The sequence below is a fragment of the Mchenga conophoros genome, linkage group LG9 (assembly GCF_057382185.1).
Source record: "Mchenga conophoros isolate Kocher_MC1m ecotype Shallow Benthic linkage group LG9, M_conophoros_male_GT1.1, whole genome shotgun sequence".
NCBI classification, from domain to species: domain Eukaryota; kingdom Metazoa; phylum Chordata; class Actinopteri; order Cichliformes; family Cichlidae; genus Mchenga; species Mchenga conophoros.
Genome location: NC_140534.1, coordinates 15119918 through 15137868, shown reverse-complemented (window position 1 = coordinate 15137868; position 17951 = coordinate 15119918). Strand labels below are relative to the sequence as shown.

Genomic DNA, 17951 nt, shown 5'->3' with positions numbered 1-17951 from the left:
CAGGAGATCCCTGCTGATGAAAAGCATGAAGGAATCAGAGGGGAAAAGATTGTATAACATTACACTGCAAGGCAGCAATGTCTCTAACACGGGTGGGTCTTTTTTCTTTGAAGATTTATCATATTTCACTGCCAAAATGTGAATTATGACTCTTTCCTGTTGTCTTTTCTAAACACATGTTTTAATTTCAGTTAGCTGCTATTCAATTCAATTCAGTTTTATTTATCTAGCGCCAAATCAGAACAACTATCATCCCAAAGGTGCTTTACATTGTAAAGTACAGACCCTCCTGCTGCACAGGATCTTGTGTAAAACAATGAACACGTGTATGTTCACAACTACGGAGAGCTAGAAAGGAGAAAAGTTTAAAAAGCTGCTCTTTCTTAAGTTTAGATGTGGTCGGTTTCCTTCAAGTGACCCAGTGGTGTAATTTATGATACCAGCTATATTTTTATATGTATCATTGTGATATTCCCACACAGTCTCACAGCAGGTAGTTACGACCTTTAATTTATAGATTTGAATTTTACAGTTTTGCCTGTCACTGAATATGATTTTTGTTCTGCCAACTGACATTAGACATAAAAGAAATAATTTCATTGCTCACACCAGGGACCCGAGATTGAGCCACACATCATTTTTTATTATTTTTAATAAATAATCCATTGAATCCATTACTTGGTTTGGTTTGGATATCAAAAGTGCCTCGGTTAGGCTTAAAAAAGATCTTTGCTTGTGTTAAAATGCAATGCTTGCCGCTTCTTCTAAACTTCGGTTTTCTTGGTGGCGCGTCCCCGCTTTGTCTGGACCACATATGTGCTGCAGACATGAAATATACTTCCTTTTGAAAATACGTGAGATTCAAAATCTTGCTGATTGTCACACAACAGTTCATGACAGTTTGTGCTCATGAATACAAATGGATAAATTACGTTTCATTTCACATTTTGCCATCTGACTAGGATGGGTATTTTATTTCAATAATAAATACATTTCCCATCATTAATTTGCCTCTACTGCGTTTCAGGGTTCACAGGAATTGGCACATTGGTGCGAGAATAATAACTTGATGAGAACCTCAACTCTAACCACATGCCTTGGAAAAATGTAAATATATTTGATACATGTCAGGGTAGTTATTTCTTTTTGTCTCCGAGTTGCCAAAAAATGTAAAAACAGTAATACATGTTCTGATAGTGTAGAGTTAATGTCATCATATGATGACTTAGCTCTCACAAGGTTAAGATTATATGCTTTGATTGCAATCTTTCACTTCTAATAACTACATTTTAATAGGAAACATACTGAACATGGAGACACGAGGACTCAAACTAAACCTGAAGACGAAGAAGAGGGAAAAGTGGAGAAGGAGGAATGAACTTAAACTTCCACGACACAAACCAAAAACTATTGATGCGACACTGAAACTCATCAATGACCAACATGAATCAAATATTCAAAGATGTCACAGGAAATAAAGCTGTTAAAATAAAAGATCTAAGAAAACAGTAATTGTAACAGGCACCCAACTCAAACTTGATTTGGTTCACTCACACTAGAATAAAAACAGGACTGAAGCCTCTTTAAGACTAAGAAAAATTGGTTTTTGCAACCTGCTTGTTTGTTTTTTTCACCTTTAGTGATTCACTGGAAATAGTAGCAGTGACCAACTACGTGTTCAGAGGTTTAGCACATAACAGCCTCAACCTCTGGGTGAGCACTTTCAACTTAAAGGTGACTGCACAGCAGGGGTGGAGCTAGAGAAATCTTTTTAGGGTGGCACTGGAATCAAACAGGGTGGCAAAATCAAAGCCATTTCTTTACATTTGTACAGGTTTTACATTCTGTCATATGTATTATATATGGTTAAAATACATCAAATGCAGTAAGTATACACCTTTCATATAAACATAGTCTGTAACTTTCTTATTGGCTTTAGCCCAAATAACTAGTTACATTTTTGATTTTATGTACTGTATAGCCTATATAATAAACCAGCATGTAGCCCAAAAATATAAAACCCAGAAGGCTACAGAACATGAGGTGGATCAGTTAGAAATACAACTCTAATTTTGTTTCACACTCTTTTTATTAGTAATAATCAAACTGTGCTTAAATTTACAAAACATTTAAAAAATCTGGAGAATTTTTGTTCATGATTTATTGGTTTAATAACTCTCACCGTCTTTCCATTTCCAAAGTTTAGGAATCAAACACCTTTGTTGAAATTCGAAATGCCCATGGTGTTGATTCAAAATGTGCTCTGGTGAAATCATAGGCTTTGGTTGCTACTGGCAACAAGAAATAAAGCTGTTTCGATGCTATTGGCTGAACGATTTTTAGGGTGGCACACGCCACCCGATGCCACCACAGTAGATCCGCCCCTGTTGCACAGATCATCTAGTGAGGGCGACCTGTCCCCAAACAGTCAGTCTGACTTGGACTGACTGCAGTCACTTAGCTTCCAGAAGATTTGCAAGCTATTATTCATTATTGTAGGCAGACAACTCACAGTTGTTCACAGTATTTTGGCCATGTTTGTATATAAAAGCAATGTCATGGAGAAACTATGTCACTTATACACAGTTTAAACTGCTGTCCTGCAGCATCACTCGCTGTGCCTCAGGCTGGACTCTGAATGTGGTCATTAATGTGAATTCCTGTGTATGTAGACAGCAACAGCATTGCAGTATTTGCTGATGTATCACTGTTAATTGCTGTAGTACCCCAAACTGACTTCATATACTATAAGCAAAACAAAAAAGGCCAACAAAATGACGCTTTCCCATATTATATTTTTCTGAGTGTGTTTTTTCCAGCATTTTTTTTTTATCACACATTGAATTTCACCATTTGCCATTTATGTAAACTTGTGTAAAAACAGGCATTTCATTACAGTGTTACACAGCCTGTTTTCAAAGGCAATGAGACGGCAAGTTCAGTTGTAGTAATTTTGCTTGTGCTGTGGTCCCCAACCACTATTTCCTGTAGTGTAGCATGAAATAGCATGGTTACTTGAGTGCTCAGATGATCTTGCCTATCCTCTTTGCATTGAGTCAGTCTCAGCATACCTGTGATTACTAAAAATCTTCCTCGTCAAAAACACAGGCGTGCAAGAGAAGAGTAACTTACGCCTACATCTGTGCTGACTCAGAAGAGTAGATGTTAAATGGGAAAATATGAGAATAATATTTGCAATTAGCAGCACCTGGTTTTTCTTATGTTTTCCTTCACATAAAATAAAGACACATGCTGTGTTGATGCAGAAGTAAAGATAGAGTAAAAAAAAAAAAATCACCAGAATGCACAAACTGAAGAGTCTGATCCTGAATATTTCCCAGGGGATTACTTCTTAATGCACACTCCCCCACATGTTCAAAGGAAACCTATTCTCTTGGCCACGGGGCATGCTCAGTGTTTGATTGCACACTTGATTAGCGTGTAATTGCCCATAAGGACTTCATTACCACACACTCTTTTTCTGAGCGAGTGGGTGGTAGGTCAGTGACACAGCTGCAGCCTGACGCTAAACAAGCCACACGAGTGAGTGCAAGTACTGCATCAGCTATTGTTTTTCCACAACCACTTAATCCCATTTAGAGCCACTGCAGAGCCAAGAGCTTATCCCAGCATGCATTCTGTCTGCAGAGCAGAGGCTGGATCCTTCAAAGTCTGCAATTCAACAGGGAATAAATCACAGGCTCACGAGAACTGCCACATGTCAAAGACTCTGGGAAATGTAGAAAAAATCTATAGACTAATCCCCAAATGTAACCCTGTGAAGTCTAAGTAATCAGCGATGATGACAAGTACATTAACCTTTAACCTTTAGCTGTGCACTATCAGATATGTGAATTCTTTGGCTTTTGTAAACTGGCCTCCTAACTTTATGTGGTGTTGTGATCTATTTATATTGCCACAACCCTTGCTATTTAAAAATTACATATCTATATTATGTTTATAATACCCAAGTGGTAATCCCAAAATAACTGTGCAGTTGTTCTTCTTGTATAATTATGCACAAGCGACACAGTAAACTAAGATAAGATGAGATTCAGAGTAAAATTATTATATTTCTACAGATATTCTGATAGTTTTGTTATTGTCACGTACTGGGTTATAAAAATTAGGGAGTGAAAAATCAATATATCTGCCTTAATTTTAAGAAACACACCATTCATCTATTTTCTCATCTAGCTTATGGTTGCAGCTGTTGCAGAATGCTGACTCGACAGACATAAGGCTGCAGATTCCATGGGCTCAACAAATTTAACAACAGGACTTTAGTCTGATGATTCATGATTTCTGCTGCAACATTCAGTTGGTCGGAAACTGGAGCAAACAGCATGAAAACACAGATCCATCCTGCACTGACGATTCAGTGTAGTGCCAGCTGAGCATCGTTTAAACACCACAGCCTTTGTCCGTCCCTTTATGACCACAGTGTATCCATCGTCTGAGGATCATGTCACTATCTCAGTGCAGGAGGACTGCATCATCGATGCAATGTGGCAATGTGGACCAAGTCTCCAAGTTTCCAGCATCTTGTTGAAGCTATTCTATGAAGAATTAAGGCAGCTCTAGAAAGAAAAGGGGTCCAGTACCTGCAAGGTGTACCTGATGAAGTGGTAAGTGTAAATTTTCAGTTAATAATTTGAATACAGGGCAAATGTAATTCTATTTAATGTCTTTTTACGCTAAAGTTACTCAGAACATACAAAATGGACATTGCGTTACATTAAACCAGACTTGAAACTATCGTTTAATAACATAAACTCATCAAATGAGTGTTTACAGAGGTCACAGATAAAGGCAGCAGTGTCTCCCCAAGATTTTTAAATGTTTTCTTTTAGAGCCGCCCTCGCTGTTCATTAGAAAGAATCCAATCCTGATTGATTTTTCACTTTAACCTTAAGACTTTAAAAATTAAGAATATTGTGATCATTTACAGGAAGAAGGTGTAGAATCATATAAGTTTACACTTCTTAATTCCTTTCAAACATACATTTTGAATTATTTGTACAATTAATATGTTGTGATGTTATTTCTTTGAATGTCCATATGTGTCAATTACTTAATTCTTGTAAATGTTCAAAATAAACTTGTTTATCTTAAGCAGGGTTATATCTTTAGGAACGTCCTGTGTTATTACCACATTTTCCAAAGAAGCTCCAAGTCGAAATCATAAACATTACTCCGTACAGGTGTCCTGACTGACGTAAGAGACGCTCCAGACAAAACATAATAATGTAGCCGTGTGTAGTCAGCTGTATCTACTGTAGTTAGCTTTTACTTAAAAGTGACAGGATAGGTTGAACTGGGGTTTTAATGGGGGGTTCCCAGCAGCTCAAATTGTGCTCCAGGGATGCAGTTTGGCTTAAGTCATCCCTGCCTCTGGGTCTCATTTGCAAACATTTCCATTCGCCCCACATGGAGATTTAAAAACATGCAGCTCTCACCGTTCACACCACTTTGAAAACCTCCCACTGCATTTATGAGTGGGACATATGAGAGAAGATAAGAATACAGATGAGACATTCTATAGCATGGAAGTATAGTTAGCGCCTGTGCGGTTTGCCTATGTGTGACCCTGCAGAGGCCCGACTTGCTCCCTGCCCCCTCGTGCTGCTCGTTAATCACCGGGTGCCTGGATGATCATTTCTTGGGAAAACAGAGCTGCCAGGAGCGAAAACAAACTGGTGAGAATGTGAAATGAAAGCCGGAGCAGTTGGGAATTCATGAGGGAGAATGTTATCGCTGCGACTAAAGGTCATATTGTTCACTTCTTCCTGACCGGCAAAGAGAGAAAAGGGAGTGTAAGGCAATTTGAAAAGAGGTGGAGGGAGGGTGAAACTGCAGAAACAGAGGGAGAGAAAGGCAGAGGGAGGACAGAGAAAGATTGGTAGGGAGGAACAGAAAACCACAATGTGGGCCTCAGACTGCACAAGGACACGTTCGACATGCAAACACGCATACAAATCTAGCCAAAAGTATGCGGACACCATAAAATCTCAACCTTGAGCCTGAGCTGGAGAAAAGGTTTGCGGAATTATTTCTGCACTGATTACTCATGAATACATAAATCTTAGTTACAGACAAAAACAATTTGACCAAACTAATCACACACACACACAAATAAATGCAGTTTTCATGCCTGAAAACAAGCTGAGTAATAACTTACAGTTAAGACTGGAAAAACTAAGTGGACCTCTGTGCTCATGACTTTTCCAAAAACTACACAGAGTCAAGTATTTAATTACAAGGGGTGAGATTCAAAACTTGGGTTGCATAGGTGCCCATCCCTGCAAATAAAGACGTACGAAGGCTATCTGAAGAAAGATTGGCTGGTTTAATGTCATGACATTTATAAGAAGCATAAAACATCACCAAACCCTGGAAAGGCCATAAAAGCTTATCAAATGTCTTGGGAGTCCATTAATCCACAACGGGGCAAACTATTTTCAAATGGAGGAAATTTAGTACCAACCATTCCTGAAAGAGGTAAAGAACAAACAAAAGGGGGAACAACAAAACACCTGCAGACCCAAACATGTCTACAATGTGCTGTAATCTGTTTCCATCTGTCCGCTATAAAAACACGAGCAAACAGAGACAGCAGACCTCCAGTTAGCCTGAACATTTCCTCTGCACCATGCATGCATCGAGGCCCAGGGTATGATCAAGACAATGTCTCCCATTTTAATCTGAAATATCCAGTTTTAAACGTTCTCAAAACTGGTAAAGAAACAAATTCTGGATCCAGCTCTGGATGTCATAAATGGAATGATTTCTAAGTTGACCCACATAAAATGCGAATCCCCCTTAACTTTTTCGATAATCCTACTTACAAACAGATGAGCTCCCTTGGTGATTGTAAATACAGTTTAATGGATAAGAACAGTTTATATGGAAGCACATGGCTTTTCCACAGTACTTCTAGAGCAGGGGTGTCGAACTCCAGGCCTCGAGGGCCGGTGTCCTGCAGGTTTTAGATGTCACCCTGGGTCAACACACCTGAATCAAGTGATCAGGTCATTACTAGGCCTCTGGAGAACTTCAGGACATGTTGAGGAGGTAATTTAGCCATTTAAATCAGCTGTGTTGGATCAAGGAAACATCTAAAACCTGCAGGGACACCGGCCCTTGAGGCCTGGAGTTCGACACCTGTGTTCTAGAGCAATGTTGTGTGTACACACGAGACAAAAAAGATCTGCCTTTCTGGTAAAACACACAATGCTACATTTAGTGGAAAGAATAATACTGCAAACCAGCATCAAATCCTGGATGGCTTAGCACTGTCAGCACTGTGGTTTGACACTGACAGGATCCTTTTCTGTGGAGTTGGAATTTTCTCTGATGTTTGTGTGGGTTTTCTTTTGTAACTATTGTTTCCCTCTTCAAAAACATGCAAATAATTCTGTTTATCAAGGCCAAGGAAAAATCTTGCAAAAGAGATTTAAAATCTGAAGAGTTTTACTCCTTAATTAAAGACGTGTTTAAAAGAAATACCTCATTTCTGCTGTAAAGCATGGTGGCGGTATCATGACTGGCTGCTACGCTATCCCAGTGACAGAAGGGTTTGCAACCACTGAAGTAACAATCAATTCAACGTTCCTTTAAAGAAATGTTGCAGGGTGGCTCTGCATGACCTGAAACTTGAAACCCGACAGGTTTAGCTAATCAAACAAACAATAATGCAAAGCAAAAAGAACGCTAACACAGGAGGAGACGAATATTCACGTTTTGTAAAAGTCACCCTGAAATCCTGACATTAAGCACAGTGAGATGCAGTGGCATGAACATAACACAGCTGTGCAGTCAAGACATGCTGGAAATCCTGAACTGTCTGGTAAGGAGTTCATCCGAGAAGTGGTAATCATGTGCTTTCCATGCGGGACTAGTGATGTGAACGGATAAGAATTTAGCAATTCCGATTCCATTACTGATATCACTTATTAATTCAATTCCTTATTGATCCTCTTAAAATAAAATAAATCACTTTTATTGTCACATCACATGTGCTGGTACACTGGTGCAGCACATGCGAGTGAAATTCTTGTGTGCAAGCTTCACAAGCAACAGAGCAAAATGCAACTAACTAACTGTGTCTAAATGCACAATTTGCTTTACTGTTAAAATATTTAAAATCTAATAATTAGCATTTATGGAACCTGCTTTTTGCACCTGCCATGAAATCATATTACTATAATGTGTCTTATGACACGCATGAAACCATGCTCTGTAACCTGTGTAGTAACCGCATGTCACACCAGAGCATCTAGTAAGGATGGTGACTGCCCCATTTGGTATTGTTGATTCGTCCTACTTCTTCTTCTTTATTTCTTTGGAGGAGAATAACATAGAAAGAGAGATCAACTCCACCATCAACTAGCGTTTCCCCAATTAAAACGGACCAGTACTTTTTTCTATACCTAAGCACCTTGTCTAACATTTGCAGATGCGCGTGCTGAATGGTGTGGCTCAGTACGTCCCGAGCCACAGCCGCCCTGTGCTTGCATTACTGTATAACAGTGTTGGCCACTCAACTAGGCTACAAATAACAACCTTTAGGTCTCCACAATGAGTTTCATCACACGCACGTTTAACTCAACTCTAACCTGCATCTAATTCTAACCTTAATCTTAGAACTTAGAGTCTTAATTCTCAGTGACTCTGCGATTGTACCATAATGTGCCCACTTTTCCAAAATGTCCTAAATCTGATTGTGAAGAAGTCAGACTGATCCTCACACTGATAGTTGTACAAGTGCACACAAACACACTCAAACCTCGAGAAAAACGGCACAGGTTTAAAAACTACTTACAGGCGCAGGCATGTTTCCATCAGGACACTGACTGAAATTCATTCAGAGACTCGCTTTAACTATAACTATGACTTCCCTAAACCTTACCTTGAACTGAGACTGCAAACTAAAATGTAAACATTTACATTGCACTATAAATGTCCCCACAGCATCAGTAAGTACACACATTGTTGTTAATTGTGTGTGTGTGTGTGTGTGTGTGTGTGTGTGTGTGTGTGTGTGTGTGTGTGTGTGGGTAAGGAGTGGGGTCTCTCTCTCTTTCTCTGGGGAGTAGTGGACTCCTCGATTGCCCGTTCTGAACTCCTGATTCCTGAAATGAAACGAAGCACGGAGCCAGCAGCAGTGACGTTAGAGCCTTTACACACATGGCGAAGTGGAGCCTACACACACACACATGCGCACACGCGTACAAACACGTACATACAAGTAAGGGAGTAGGAGTTAGGGCCTGTTACATGCAGAACAGTCCACACAGCAACATAAAAATATCTGACAAATACAAGTGGAGACAGAAACTTTGGAAAGTCCCCAAAAGTTTCCTGTTTGCTCATTGGTCAGATCTCAGCTTTCCGGTGTGCCTATTGGCAGCCTCGATTGTCCCACCTCTCTTTTTCCGAGGGGTGCATGTGCATGTGGCAGATATCAGTGATATTGTTCAGCTATGGGTCCATGGATAAAACGAATACAGTGTGTGAGTGTTTGTGGTAGGAGGGTGTTTTCTTTGGCAAGAACTCAATACAAGAAAGAGAGAAAAGGGGAGAGAGGGAGTGATTGTTTTCCTTTTCTAATAACGTGTATGTTTATAATAACAGGCTTTAGGCTTTAATAGGCTTCCAAAAGCTTTAGAATTAGGTTCACACTCGCTTGCTTTAATTACACTAATTTCCCACAGACATAAACTTGTCAATGCAAATCAAAACTTTAATTTTAAATCCTCTTGTTGTGTGAACAGCTCTTTGCTCCCCTAATGTGATTATCTGAATGGATTTCTACTCTTGAAAATATATCGATCTGAACTGACTGCCTGGGGTAAGCACAGCTGATCTGAATCACGGGAAGAATTCTGAATTGAGAAAATACTGCCAGCACGTCATTAAACATTACAGTTACAAACAGCAGAGAGCACCAGCATCTGGCATGGAAACTTAGTCAGTTCAAAACAATCAAAGTCCATCCTGATGCACGCTGTGAGCTGCCCACACAGCACCGTTTTCTTGTTCTGTGCCTCCAAGATTGGATGGTTTTATCTTTACACTGTGTTACAGACAAGCTCTTGCTTTGTGCTTATAGTCTTGTTTATTTCATGCAGACAGTCACACCTGGACATTTAAACAAGGCCATTTTGAAACAATGAGGTCAGTGCATGTGAAGGAAATGCGAGGGAGAAGTTGGTATTCTTTGACTGGTTTGCAGATGATTCCTGGAGGTGAAATTGGCTGCAAAAAGGGCGCTGCACCAAAACCTCCTTTTGACTGATTTGTTCCCTCTTGCACTGCAGCGGTCACCTGTAGTTTGCAGTGAAGATGCTAACTTGTCTGCAAAAACTTGCTGACCAATATCTGTGCTGGAGTAAAATTAAAGTACAAAGTGCAAAACAAAGTGGAAAGGGAGAATGTTCACCTTCAAAGTAAAGGTTGTGCAAGGTGCAGCTTTTATTTTGAAGGCAAACTTCTCTGTTTCCAGTGGGTTACTTACTTGCCTGTAGGCCTGTTTGACTGGGGCTTTATAATCAGTTTCACAATGACTGCCATCACCCTCCAATAACCGCTTACTAATCGGTCAGGGAATACTCATTTTCCCATTTGGACCAGTGGCTGTCAGATGATTGCCAACCAGTCTTTAGGCCATTGTGACTGGGGCCTTATCGTTTTGACACTACAGTGTCATGTGTTCATACTGGCATGGCAAGTTAACATCATGTGATTAGCAATTACATGACTACAAAACTTTAATACAGCCTTTTCAGGCTCTGAAGATCTTCTATTTATGAGGGGTATTCAATCAGAATCAATCAGAATCTGAATCGTCATCAATCAGGAGAAAGTTGGCTCAAAGTCAGAGGAGATAAAAACAATCATCTCTGACACACAATGAACTGAGGGGCCACAACAACCAAGGTCATTATAGTAAACTAAAAACTAAAACTATGTGTGCTTACAGAACTAAGTGAACTAGAAAAAGGAAACAAAACATCTTTGCTTTTAATCTTTGCCAGTTTGGTTGGATTTCTCAGCACAACCAGCCTGAGGAGATCTGGGATGTCTGCAGGACTGTTGCTCAACCAGCTTCACAGACTGCTGTGGTTATATTGAAATCTCACTTGCCGTTTAACATAGTTCCAATACGGAGCTGAGAATGACACTGATGTGCTGCACATAGAGTTTATAGCTGTTGCTCATGTCCAACCCTTGTCCCTTGTGGGGTTTTTACATTCACTATACACAAATAAAATTTACAACATTCAATCACACAAGACCATAATACAATATGAATGGAAAACTACAAGAAATACACTGTATAATATATAATAAAACAGGCTCTCCAGTAGAGTCCAAGTATAAAAAATACATTCAGAGCTGTAAATGAGCAAAACAGATCAAACTCCAATATTATCAAAAACATAATTTTGTTCTGGCCTATTTAAACCTCAAAACCCAATTTCAGAACTCACTAGTTACTAGACAGTAACCAGTTTAAACTGGACTGGTCTTCTTTTAAGAGCTTCAGGGCAGTATCAGAAGTACTTACTCTAACATGGAGAAAATTAGACTAATACAGAGAAGCCTCATGAGCTGTGTGAGGCCCATTGTCATTATTTAGCTGGTTATGCATCAGACTAATGCGGTTTAGTTTTCTCATCTCTCACTGCTTCTGGATCTAACTGTTGAAGGCGCGGGGGCAGGAGCAACCAATCAGAAGAAAGTTAAGAGTAGGGGAGCTAAAACATGTTGTTTGAGAAGATGAACCGAAGGGCTGCACTGAGGCCCAGCAACAGATAGATAAGGATCATTTTAAACTGTGAATCATGCAAAGCTACTCTAGTCTACTCAAGTCCATGGATAGAAATAAGGAGCAGTAAATGAGCTGAATAGAGCCACTTTAGAAACCACTTCATGCTGGCAGTAATACAGAAAACATTATTTTCTTTTCTTTTTTACAAGGTGTCTCACTCTTGGTTGGCATTTTCTGTTCTTCCTTTGGTTTTGGTGTGCCAAATATCCAGTTGTACGCAAAGCCCCTTTTGTTTAGCCCTTACATTCAGATTTATTACATGTAAATTGTAAACCTTGTACAGCCAAGTGATTAAAGTGAAAGGTTTGCAGTTCTGGCTGCTGGTTTTATTGGTAAGTCCAGGATGTCCAACAAAGTAATTTCTAAAATCTCAGACAATAAAGCAACAGAATAACTATATAGCAGTAGTTTATAATAAGCTTCAATGGGCCATTTTTTTTTACAGGAGGACAGTCTCTTCCTGTAATAGTAATAACAATAAGAATATATTTTTAAACTAAATCAGAACTTTGGACTGAGGGACAATGGGAGAAAGAAACAGAGGCAAAGAGACAAAGAGAGTGAGGAAAACGAGGCCAGAAGGGAGTGAAAGACGAAGTTTGGAAGGCGACTGAGGCAGGAGGGAGTAACTTTGTGGGGGAGTCGGTCAGCTCTCCCCTTCGTATCCCTATCAAAACTTGGCTGCCATTCAGAACTACACTCAGACCGTGAGCTTGGGTCTGTATTAATCATAAAGTGGGGATTAAATCCTCTATATCACGCTATGGGGCCTTGAAGGTTGTTCTTTAAAGGTAAAGATTTATTTTAGGGTTGAGACGTATTTTTTTGCTTAAGGTTCGCAATAAGGTCAGGGTCAGACATGCCGTCCCTCTGATGAAATCTTTAGAGGCTGAATATGAGTCAATCTAACCTCCTCTTTAATGACTAAGTTGTGTCTCTGTGTCAACATGCATGTCTTTGTCTCGCCTACAGCCTTGATGGACCTTTTCTCTGCACTCTCTATCACGCCACACGGCTTACAGACGCCGTTACCCCCAGCAGACCCTGCAGACTTAGCCACGGAGCTGAGTGAAACCTAACCGGGGAGCACGTCTCCCAAGGGGGCGGTGGAGCGTGAAGTCAGATTGAGGCCAGATGTTGCAGATGCAGAAACGAGGCAGCAGGACCAGGATCCATTTATAGGCTCAGCCCGCCTTATTGCACAACAATGTATTGACAATTACATCACCAGAGCTGCTCTCTGACTGCGACATTAGAGCGAGAACAACCCCAGTGATTCCACTGTATAAGCTTTCTAACGCAGGTATTTTCATTCTCTATCTTTATAAATACTTTAGCAAATCCTCTCCTTGAGCTCGAAAATGCCAGGACGGTCAGTCTAAAAATACGTTGACATTTTTTCAGTCACAAGGGACAAGCAACAAAAAATTGTGAACATTTATAGCTCCAGAAAATGTTGAAATGTCCAAATACTGGAAATACTTGGAGATGTAAGTTTTGGGGGATTTTTATTCCCTAAAGTTTAAAGTCTATTGAATGGTGAAGATATTTTTGGTCTACTTTAGAAGTTGTAACTCTGATGGTTTCAAATATTTAGTGTAAAAGTGTTTTTTGCTTGTTTGTTTTGTTTTTTAAGTTAGTTGCAGAGATGATGAAATGTTTCCATAAAAAACTGAGTGCAAAACATTAAAAACCGTAGTCAATATATCACCTTTAAAGCTGGCAGAAAGGGAAGAGTTGATTTTTTTAAATAGAAGCAGATAAAGTGGAAACAGTGCTTTGTACACATCTAATCATAATGTACTTAAAGCATTTGACCAACTCATTCTTCCACATATCCACAAGGAGTCTGTAACCTTCCTCAAACTGAAGCTTGGGGCGAGGATAAATGTTATATTTACATAATGTTTTCCAAATGGTTCCCATTGTTTGAGGTTTAACTGGCATTGTTTCAGTTTTGAGTCCTTGTTTCAACTTGTTCAACTTCTTCCTCTGCAGTGATTTAAGAGCCAAAGTCATTATCCCAAAGAACCAACGGCTAATATTTGATGAAAAGAAACCACATTAGTGTTTTAGTTTGTCATATTTTCAGAAAATATTTTTACCACTTGTGTCACATTTGAGAGAAACATGACTACTGATGTTGGGCAAAGGCCTGTATGGGTCAAATGTGTGAGATGCATTTCTGCTGCAGCTGTCATGCTCGGGGGTCTAACTAGGGGGTTTCTGAAAATGTCAAAATTTTAAAAAATGGAATAAGGCTTCATAGGTGATAAAATCTTTTATTATACTGTTTTACTATTCTGATTATTTTTAATTTGACATATTAGAATTGACAGCGATGTGACATCTATGCACAGATGTGGGGTAAAACCCTCACGATGCCTGGAGTGATGTGAAGGTTATGAGCTGCTGGGTTACTGTTATGCTGTCGCGTGATGACACAAATCATCACACTACAGTATAACAGTCATTCTTTAAAAACAAAGTTTTGTGATTTTAGAAAAAACTTAAAAATAGGTTTTCACATTATTACATTAAAACTGTTGTCAATTCAAGAACGCCAAGACGTTTACTGATATTAGATTCTCACTTACCTCTGGCAAAGGGTCAGACACTGTTTCATGTTATGCTGCGATATCAAAGTATGATTTCCTTACACAACCAGAAAATTAAACAACCGACAACTCATGAACATGAATCAAACTAATTCAAAAATATCATATGCATTATAATAATAAAGTTTATTTGTATGCTTGTGTACACTTTTAAAAACCAGTGTCACAAAGCGCTTCATAGAAATAATTAATAAAAGAACAAACTCAGAGGAAATTATAAAGAAAATTCTGAATCAATTAAACTAGGCTGAGTAGACGTGAAGTGTAACGTCACAATCAGAGTCAAGTTCAATGTGATTGCAAAACCTTATTGAAAAACTTAGAAGTGACATAAAATGTAATCACTAAAACAATAAGATGGAGGTAAAGTTCAGTTTTATAAGTAATAACCTCAAAGATAAGCTGATGAGTTATAAGTTTATTTTGTTGTGTGTGGAAGTTATTTTGACCCAGAAGAAATTGAATAGAAGGTGGAATCAACATTGAAAATAAAACCTCTCATATGCCATAACGTCTTTTGATCCTGCGTGGTGATATTCCCCTTAACAGTGGACCCAAAATGTTGTTGAAGTTTGTCAACAACATTTTGTCCCAATGCTTCTTTCTTTTGTACCATTTTTCTTGCTTTCTATAGAAACTAGTATATCTGCTGTGATTCTGGTGCTTGAAGCTGGTGATAGGAAAAAGATCCCCTGACAAAAAACAGATTTTGGCTTAGATTGTGACACTTGGAGTTGATGTACAACCGATTTGGTTTCAGTTTTTAACAGACCTCAGTGTTTTTTGCAGTCTTGAAAAATTCATGTGGATATCTCCTGTAGTTAGGAAGTTATGAAGGGGGAAATTTATTCCAGATTTGGTTCGATACATACGTGTGAACGGCCTTATATACGCAACACATTATAATGTACTGGGTTATACAAGTTTTAATGTCTTTTATTCATAGCCAACACATGCTATAAGTGTGGTGTATTGCCCACAGATGAGAAACACATTAAAAATCAACCTTCACATTGATTTTCCAAGACTCTGAAACTCCGTTGAAGGGTTTGGAACGCCATTCCTCCAAAAGATATTCCCTCACTTGGTGTTTTGATGTTGGTGTTGATCCAAGATCTCCCATAAGTGTTAAATTTGGTTGAGATCTATTAACTGTGAAAGCCGTAGCAGATGATTCACATCATTTTTCATAATAATCAAATCATCCACTGACCCCGTGTGCCCTATAAAAACGAACACTGTCATGCTGGAAGAGACCACTCCCAGCGGGATCGAAATGTGTCATCATCGGATAAAAATGATCATCCCGATCGAGTTTGTAATTGTAGAAAAACCTTTCCTCTGAGGGGACAACTAGACCGAGTGAGCAAAATGACCATTACAAAAACACCAGATCCCCTCTCTGCATTTTCAAGGGTGAACATTAAACCTTTTCCTTTAATTCGTCTCTGCATCGCAGCATTTACAATTTAAACTCAAGCCAGGAAGAGAAAAATGAACTCTATCACTGAGATGCCCAAAACTTGGCTTTTAGCCACCATTGTTTAAAGGTTAAATGTCAGTGCAGCTATTTTTTTTCTGTAAAGTTGGGCAGCAACTGTCTTTCTTTCATACCGACTTCATCATTTAACCTCAAATTCCTTCCATCCGACTTTATCCTTCAACGCAGAGGCATGTTCAACGCATGAACATCAAAGCCCTGTACACTTCCAAGAAAGTGCAATCATTCAAAGTGTTCTCATCAATTATTTGCTCCCAGGGTGGCCTTTTGTTGTGGGCAGTCTGAGGTACACCTGTGCACTACTCATGATGTCAGATCAGCATCCTGATGTGGCACACCTGTGAGGTGGGATGGATTATCTCAATATAGCAGATGTGCCCACTACCACACATTTGGACTGATTTGTGACCACTGTTTGGGAGGGATGGTTATATTGTGCATCTGGAATGAATTTTAGGTCTCTACGTCCATCCCATGGGGAATGGGAGCAGTAACAAAGGTGTTGCGTTTATATTTTTGTTGAGTGTATCTTCAGGTGGTCAGAGTCTTTGAAGTAAACTCTAAGTTATGATTTTCTCCTGAGCATACCCTTTTTTAACTCAAATCAGAATGCTGTTGTTCATTGATGCAAAACATATCTGTTGCTCAGGCTGCAAGCAGCAATCATGGGCCCTTGCACCTTGTTGCATGTCGGGGCACGCTGCAGTCGATGGGCTTTATTTCAGGCATGTATTCAGGTCTGGACTCTTACAGGATGTTACAAAAGAGCTATACAAATCTCTTAGAAAACACCTAGTTAAAATTGCGCTTCACGTTACTGCATATCATGTGTAAAACACAAGAATTAATTTTGTCCTGTCCACCAAAGGCTGTCTTTCTTGTTGCCAGAATACTCACGCTGCCAGAACTTTCATCAAACATGAGAATATTGGGATAGACTGAGTGATACTTCCAATTTCAAGGAAAATTCCCCCACAGACCAAACACGGCGTTCAAAAAGTCGAAAGGTTTGCAATTTAGATTATGGTGAGACTGAACATATTTGATGTTGACGCGGTTGATTCTCCGGGATTTCTCCAGGATTTCTATAGGAACACAAAGTCTATAAACAGCTGGGATGTTGCTACAGTTGCACAACAAAATCAGAATAGCAGTTTTTGCAGAATTTTGCATGTTGAGCTCATGCAGGGCAGAATTCTTTTAAAACACAAGATGTTTTTGAAGTTTTTGAGAAAGTCTCTTCTTCTTCTTTCACATTGGCTCTGGTTTCAGTCTTACATTACTGGCAGTACACAATATGTCACCTAAAAATGCTTATGTTCCTCTGTTTCAGTCAACCAAGGAGTTCTTCAAGGATCTATTGGGATCTCTTCCTTTCATCACGTTCAGTTTCCACTGCTATGCTAATGACATACAGTTGCCAGTACTCCCATTTGTTCCTTACCAGCTGCTTGGGAGAAATCAGAAACAGGATCTCAAACAGTTTTCTAAAACTGATCAACAGTAAAACTGAACTCCTGGTTTATGGCTCTCAAATCTCTGCTTTGAAAAGCTGCCCATCTGTACATTGATGGATGATATATTTCACCATCTCCAGAGGTCTGCAACCTGGGTGTCATATCCTGGATTCCACCCAATTATTCTCATCCCATATTAAATCCATCTGTAACTCTGCCTTCTACCAACTAAAGAACATCTCCAGACTCCAGCCAAAGCGCTCAGACTCTGCAGCTGAAACCTTTGCTCCTGCTTGTTTGGTCTCCCTATCAAACCCTGCATATAAAACATGTTTCTCATATAAAATCCTTCTCCTCACCTATAAATCCCTACATGCGTGTGCTCCACAGTATTTATCTGACCTTCTCCTCCCTTACTCCCCATTTTAAATTCTGTATTTCACAGATAAAGGCTTACTCTCCATCTCTCACGCCAGACTGCAGTCCTTTGTGGACAGAGAGTAAATGTCAGTAATTACACAGTCAATTCAGTTTTCTGT

The 17951-nt window shown here is 39.4% G+C and overlaps 1 long non-coding RNA gene across 1 annotated transcript; it reads left to right on the top strand.

The window, feature by feature from the left end:
* LOC146567068 (uncharacterized) lies at positions 1 to 1467 on the top strand. The gene is made up of 3 exons (XR_014893778.1): positions 1 to 92; positions 1028 to 1107; positions 1297 to 1467. It is a non-coding gene; the product is annotated as an uncharacterized LOC146567068 (long non-coding RNA).
* The last annotated feature ends 16484 nt before the right edge of the window (positions 1468 to 17951 follow it).